Source organism: Pteropus alecto, unplaced genomic scaffold (genome assembly GCF_000325575.1).
Source record: "Pteropus alecto unplaced genomic scaffold, ASM32557v1 scaffold359, whole genome shotgun sequence".
In the NCBI taxonomy this organism is placed as follows: Eukaryota; Metazoa; Chordata; class Mammalia; order Chiroptera; family Pteropodidae; genus Pteropus; species Pteropus alecto.
The window spans coordinates 3,354,439-3,362,190 of record NW_006443119.1 but is presented as its reverse complement, the minus strand read 5'-3'; the positions used below and the strand labels follow the sequence as shown (position 1 = coordinate 3,362,190).

General features: G+C 36.7%; 1 protein-coding gene across 1 annotated transcript in view; it reads right to left on the bottom strand.

The window, feature by feature from the left end:
- The window catches only part of SLAMF6 (SLAM family member 6), a 26,144-nt gene that overhangs the window by 17,312 nt on the left and 1,080 nt on the right, over window positions 1–7,752 (bottom strand). The gene's annotated exons all lie outside the window — the stretch shown is intronic.

The following is a 7,752-nucleotide window of genomic DNA, read 5'->3' as shown; positions in this document are numbered from 1 at the left end:
TAAAAGATAAATAATTTGATGAAAGGGGGAGAAAAAAATTAGGGGTGGAAGGATTGAAACAAGCCCAGAAGCAATTCAGTTACCTCAATAGATTCTATAAGTCCTGCCCTGCTTGTTTAGCCATTGGATACAAGCTTTACTTTGAGCTCTCAACGCTAATACAAAGAGTAAAACACAGTCTATTACAGATTTCCTTCAAGAAAAGCTGGTAATAAAATTATAAATAAATACAGTGAAGTTTCAGGATACCAAATCAATGTTAAAAAACCCATGGCATTCCTATACTCTAAAAATGGACTGTTTAAGAAAAGAAATGAAAAAACAATTCATTTTGCAATTGCGAAAAAAAATAAAATACCTAGGAATAAACCTAATGAAACATGTGAAGGACTTATATAATGAAAACTACAAGACCCTGTTAAAAGTAATTGAAGAAGATACAAAGAAATGGAAAGATATTCTGTGTTCTTGGGTTAAGAATCAACTTGAAGAAGATACAAAGAAATGGAAAGATATTCTGTGTTCTTGGGTTGGAAGAATCAACATAGTTAAAATGACCAAATTACCTAATTTGGCATTATACAGATTTAATGCAATCCCCATCAAAATCCCATCGGCATTTTTTAAAGAAATAGAACAAAAAATCATCAGATTTATATGGAAGCACAAAAGAGCCCCAATCACCAAAATAACCTGAGAAAAAAGAACAAGCCTGGAGGCATCACTCAGCCCAACTTCAAATCATACCATAAAGTGACAGTAATCAAAATGGCATGCTATCTGCAGAAAAAGAGACACACGGATCAGTGGAACAGAATTGAGAGTCCAGAAATCCATTTTATATGGGCAAATAATATTTGACAAAAATGCCAAAAATATACAGTAGAGAAAGGAAAGCCTCTTCAATAAGTGGTGCTGGGAAAACAGGAAAGCCACCTGTAAAAGAATAAACCTAGACTGTTGTCTATCACCAGAAACCAAAATTAACTCAAAATGGATTAAGGACCTGATATAAAACCAGAAACAATAAAATGCATAGAAGAAAACACAGGAAATAAACTCAAGGGTCTTAGACTTAAAGAGGATTTTATGAATTTGACCTCAAAGGCAAGGGAGTAAGAGCAAAAATAAGTGAATGGGAATATATCAAACTAAAAAGCTTCTGCATAGCAAAAGAAATCATCAACAAGGTAAAGAGACAACCATATGAATGGGAAAATATATTTGCAAGCAATGCTTCCGATAAGGGCTTAATTTCCAAAATATGCAAAGAACTCATATGACTCAACAACAGCAAAAAACCCAAACGATCCAGTTAAAAAATGAGCAGAGGACCTGAACAGACACTTCTCTCAAGGAGACATACAAATGGCCATCAAAACATCACAAGATGCTCATTATTGCTAGCTATTAGGGAAATGCAAATCAAAACCACAATGAGATACTATCTCACACCTGTTAGAAGAGCCGTTATCAACAGGACAAGTAAAAACAAGTTTTGAAGAAGATGCAGAGGAAAAGTATGAAGTGTATCACCTCATACACTGTGGTGATACTGCAAATTGGTACAACCACTATGGAAAACAGTATGGAGGTTTCTCAAAAAACTAAGAATTAATCTACCATATATTCCAGCAGCAATCTCTCTACTGGGTATTTACCCTAAAGATTTGAAAACCCATATCTAAAAAGATATTTGTGCACTGATGTTCATAACAGCATTATTCATGGTGGCCGAGACATGGAAGCAACGGAAGTATCGTACAACAGGTGATTGGATAAAGAAGCTGTGGTACATATATACAATGAAATATTACTCAGCCAAGGGATGAATACTGCCGTTTGCGACAACATGGATGGACCTCAAGATAATCATGCTAGGCAAAATAAGCCAGACAGAAAAAGTTGCAAACCACATGATATCACTTATATGTGGGATATAGACCTAAAAGCAATAAATGAACAAGCCAAACGAGCAGAGACTCATGGACATGAACAATAGACTAGTGGTTACCAGAGCGGAGTGGGGAGAGGGGAGGTAGATGGGGTAAAAAGGGTCAAATATGTGGTGACAGGAAGAAATCTATGGGTGGTTAACACACAGTGCAATGTATATATATGCTTTACTGTTGCACTGCACACCTGAGACTTACTGGATTTCGTTAACCAATGTCACCCAAAATAAATAAATAAAATTAAGCTGAAATTGTAAAAAAAATAAGATAAAGGTTTTAAAACACTTGACTAAATAGTATCATAGGTCATTATGAAACTACACTTAATTATTCATTTAACCAAAGTAACAATAAAAGATTCAAAGAAAAATTCAAAAGGTTACATAATCATTAGCAAAACTTTGTTCTCACTATTGAATGATTCAGTTTCCTTAAGTAATCAAGAACCTGATTAAGACAACATAAAACAGAATATTATGTTGATAAAAAATAGAATCTAAAAAATAAAATAAAATTTTTTTAAATTAAAAAATTAAAAAAAATAACTTCTACAACTCAACAACAAAAAGATAAATAATCCAATTAAAAATGGGCAAATGAGAGAAAAAAATGGCGTAGATGATAGAGGCTCTGTTCATCCCTCTGGTGACCAAATCAAAGTCGTGAAAGAAACAAAGAGCAAATAGCAAGGAAAATCACTTGGGATCTAGATGAACAAGCCATACAACTAGGGAGAAATCTACAAAATCACCCTACAACAGCAGAACATAGCATGGGGCGAGGACGCGAGAATGTTCAGTTCGGAGCAGCTGAGTGGGACGGAGGCAGAGGCAGCAGCAGCAGCAGCTGCTCATGCCTCTTAAAGGGGCCATGTCCATGAGTGGACTTTGGCAGTAATTGACCTCCTTGCTTTGAGCACCAGCTCCGGTTTGGCTGCGCAGGGGGCACCAGGGACTAACTTACAGGGGGGCATTGAGTTGTTAGAATGAGGGCTGAGGCAAGACTTTCTCTGTACAGAAGTGCCAGTGGTCTCCATTGTTCCTGTGTTAAGCCCTCTCCATCCCAGTGTGCAGACTCAGTGCCGCCATAGCAGAGACGTCATCAAACTGGTCATCAAACTGGATAACAGAGGTTGCTTTGCCCAGAGGATTCCCTGAAACTCCACCTCCCCTAAATTGTGGCCCCACCCAAGCCACATCCAGATGTGTCCTCGCTTAGTCAAGTGCCCCTTGCTGATCAGAGCCAAGACTCACACTGGTGGCAGCTGGTCTCGGTTTCTGGTGTGGCCTTTTGAAACAACTCTAAGCACAGCATCTGTAGATTGCTTGTTGAATCTTAACTGGTGGCCCTGGAGGGGCACAGGCTTGGGCTAAATTTGGCCTGCAGCTGAACCCCTCTCAGGACTATTCCATTGGACACCTACCACACAAAGCCACACTAATAAGACCAAGAGACTTAAGAGCTTTGCTTAGTACATAGAAACAGACACAGAAAGGCAGCCAAAATGGGAAGACAAAGAAGCAGAGACCATATGAGAGAACAGAACAGAGATCCCGATATAATGGAGTCAAGTAATCTAACAGATGCAGAGTTCAAAACGCTGATTGTAAAGATTCTCAATGAACTTAGGGGAAGTGTAGACGAATTCAGTGAGAACTTCAAGAAAGAGATAAAAAAAAATATTAAAATGGAAATGAAATTCTAAAAGGGAACCAGTCAGAAATGAAGAACATGTTATCTGAGAGAAGAGTATATTAAATGGAATAAACAGAGTGAATAAAGAAGATCAAATGAGGATGGGAAAGCCAAGGATACTCAATCAGAATGGCCAAAAAAAAAAAAAAAGAAGCCACGATTATAATAATAATTTAAGGATCCTATGGGACACTATTAAATGTAAAAACATCTGTGTCATAGGGGTACCAAAAAACAAAAAGAAACAAGACGTTGAAGAGATATTTGAAGAAATAATGATGGAAAACTTCCCTAACCTTGTGAAGGAAATAGACATAAAACCTCAAGAAGCTCAGAGTGACCCCCAAACCAGGAACCCAAAGAGGCTCCACACCAAGACACATCGTAATTAAAATGCCAAAAGTTAAATACAAAGAGAGAATCTTAAAAGCAGCAAGAGAAAAGCAGTTATCTACAAGGAAGTGCCCAAAAGACTGGCCGCTGATTTCTCAAAAGAAACTATGCAGGACAGAAGGGCTTGGCACAAACATTCAACATGATGAAAACCTAGGATCTACAACCAAGAATACTTTACCCAGCAAAGCTATCATTTAGAGTTGAAGGACAGATAAAGAGCTTCCCAGACAAAAATAAGCTAAGGGAATTTATCAACATCAAACCAGTATTGCAGGAGAGATTTCTTTAAAAAGTAAAAATCATGTATCAAAAACATGAATAAAGAATGGTAATAACTACATTCCTATCAACAAATACCTCAAATGGAAAAGAATGAAGTGCTCCAACCAAAAGATAGTGCAGCTGAATGGATAAGAAAACAAGACCCCTATATAAGCTGCTTACAAGAGACTCACTTCAGATTAAAAGACACATACAGACTAAAAGGAAGGGTATTGAAAAAGATATTGCCTTGATGGACCTAGAGGGTATTGCACTGAATGAAATGAGTCAGATAGAGAAAGACAAATATCACATGATTTCACATACATGTAGAATCTAAAGAACAAAATAAACAACAACAAAAACAGAAATAAACTCATACAGAGAATATTTTGAGGGCTGCTAAGATGGGAGGGGAGTTGAGGGGACAGCGAAAAAGGGCAAAGGGATTAAGAAGTACAAATGGATAGTTATAAAATAGACATGGAGATATAAAGTGTAGCATAAGGAAAATAGTCAATAATGTTGTAATAAATATGTAAGGGGAAGAGAGGTACCAGATTTAGTGGGGTGATCAGTTTGTGAGTTATGTAGATCTCTGATTACTGCTATACAACTGAAACTGGTATATTATTGTGTGCCATCTGTAATTGAAAAAAAAATACCCATCGAATTGTACAATGTAAATACAAACAACTAATTGACTATTATATTTCAATAAAGGAAAAAAAAAAGAATGTAACAAGAAAAAAAATGGGTAAATGACCTGAATAGACATTTCCAAAGAAGGTATACAAATGGCCAATAAACACATGAAAAGACGCTCAGCATTGTTGGTGATAATGAAGATGAAAATCAAAATTACAATTAGATAGCTTTACATCTACTAAAATGGTAATAATAATAATAACAATAATCAGTAAATAATTGTTGGAAAGTATGTGGAGAAATTAGAACTCTTATACATTGCTGGTGAAAACGTAAACTGGTATAGTCAATGTGGAAAACCATTTAGTGATTCCTCAAAAAAATTAAGCATAGAATTATAATATGATCCAGTAATTCCACTCCTATATCCATAAGAATTGAAAAGAAGTGCTCAAACAAATACCTCTACACAAATCTTCATAGCAGCATTATTCATAAAAGCAAAAAGGTGGAAACAATACAAATGTCCATCAATAGATGAATGGATAAATAAAATGTGGTATATACATGCAATGGAATATATTCAGCTATAAAAATGAATGAAGTTCTGATAGATACAACATGAATGAACTGCAAAAACATTATATTAAGTGAAAGAAGTCAGATACAAAAGGTCACATATCGTATGATTTCATTTATATGAAATATCCAGAATAGGTAAACCCCTAGAGACAGAAAGCAGACTAGTATTTGTAGGGGACTGGGGGAGGGAGAAATGTGGAGTGATTGTGTAATGGGTAAGGATTTCCTTTTGGGATGATGAAAATGTTTTGGAGTGATAGAAGTGGTGGTGACGCAACACTGAATTTACTAAATTCCACTAAATTGTACACTTTAAAATTATTATTCTATATTTTGTGAATTTCACCTTAATGATAGAAAAGAAAGAAAAAAAGTGAGTGCAGATGGAGACACAACTAAGGCTAGATCTGGATCGAAAACTGAGAAGCATAGAAGGCTAGAGGTCACAGTGGGGACAGATGGCAGATTCTGTGAGGTGGAAAGGCACGATCGTTTTTGAGGATAATGACAAAATGTAAAACAACTCCCTCTGCCTGTGACGAGCAACAATAAACATTTGAAGGTGTGGATGGTTGGTAAGAAGTAGATAATGCTGCTCAGGGGAAGGGGAGTCATTAGATTACAATCTCTTAGCAGAAAGCCTGCAAGTTTTCAACTCAAAACCTCGGAACTATTTGGCTAGCCCCCATGTGTTGGCTCTGTCTCCATTTCCAACCACTATTCTCTCCTGGACAGCAGAATACCTGTATATGCTTATTGCAAACATAATCAGAGAATTAGTTTTCATTTCTCCTTCTTTCCAGCCCCACTATGACTTAAGTACCATAAAATCTAGAACCTTGCTACTTGAAGTGTAGTCCATGGAGCAACATTAGGGTTACCTAGGAGCTTGTTATATATGTAGAACCATTCCAGAATTAGCATTATAACGAGATTCTCTAGTAATCTGCATGCATATTAACATTTGACAAGCTCCCAAATAGAAAGAATAATGGTGAGACAAATGAGATTCATTTTCCCCAGGGCATGATGATGCCTGATTCCTTTATAGCTATTAGGATTATTTCTCAAAATGGTCTATATTTCCAGCTAAATTTTCTAAAAGGAGAAAGTTATGATGTTAGACCCACTTGAGAGAGTGCGAACTGGTGTGAGTCGTCTTCCTTCATGTTTGTTTTCAAGATCGATTTTATTTGTGCCACACTCTTACCACAGTATTTTTCTTTCCCTTTCTTAATGGCTCCAAACAAACTCTTTTGCACATATGATTCTCTCTGCCTTGAAAGCTTCTTTATTAGACTCCTCCCTGTTTGAATTCTCATATCCATTAAATATCAGATGAGATAATAGATGAGATGCTACCCTCATCCAAATAATATCAGATGTGTTACCTCATCCAAAGCAGATTCTCTTGTTTTCCTCTCTCCTGGTAACCTGCTTATTTTTTTGTTAACATCATGTTTTGTAATTATATACATATTTATGTGAATATATATGGCTGTTTGTAAACTAAAGAGCATAGTAAAGTGGTTAGCACAGACTCTGGAGCTAGCCTCCCTGATTTCCAACCCTGGCAATCACTGCTTTCCTCCTAGGCCTCAGAACAACTGCAAACGCATTTAAGTATGTACGTGCTTCCCCCTCCTCCCCTCCCCCCTCCACCACCATAGCCTTAAGGGTCTGTTCTCTCTTCCCTCTTTCTGAAATAGCAGACACTTCCCTTAAATGTAGATGCAATTGAAGTTGTTAACTGACCCATTTAATATTCTAGATTGAGAAGAGGTAGTGATAAGGGCCATCATCTTTTACAAAATCTACTTACAAAACTTTTAATTGTTTTGTTTTAAAGTATACACAGTTAAGTTTTTCTCCTTTCTCCCTTTGGGAAAAAGGCCCTCTCCCTCAAATCCAGAAGATTACCCTGAAACTGGTGACTTGGGTCCTCTGGCTATTGATAAGGATTATCCTTCCAGTTGTAAGCAGAAATGGCTTTAGACCAGGCAAGGCCCTTAGAGTCTAGAGAGGGGAGGGGACCTTTAACCCAAAGGTTTTTTGTTCTTTAAGAAACATATTACCCAAGCCTGTTCTCCTTTACTTGCTTAAAAGGCAAATCAATAATAGAAAATTAATAGATATGTGATTTAAATAACAAGTTTATATCTTCTTTTTCTTTTTCCACGGGCACGGGTGGCATTTCAGGAGGGTCCCAGAACCC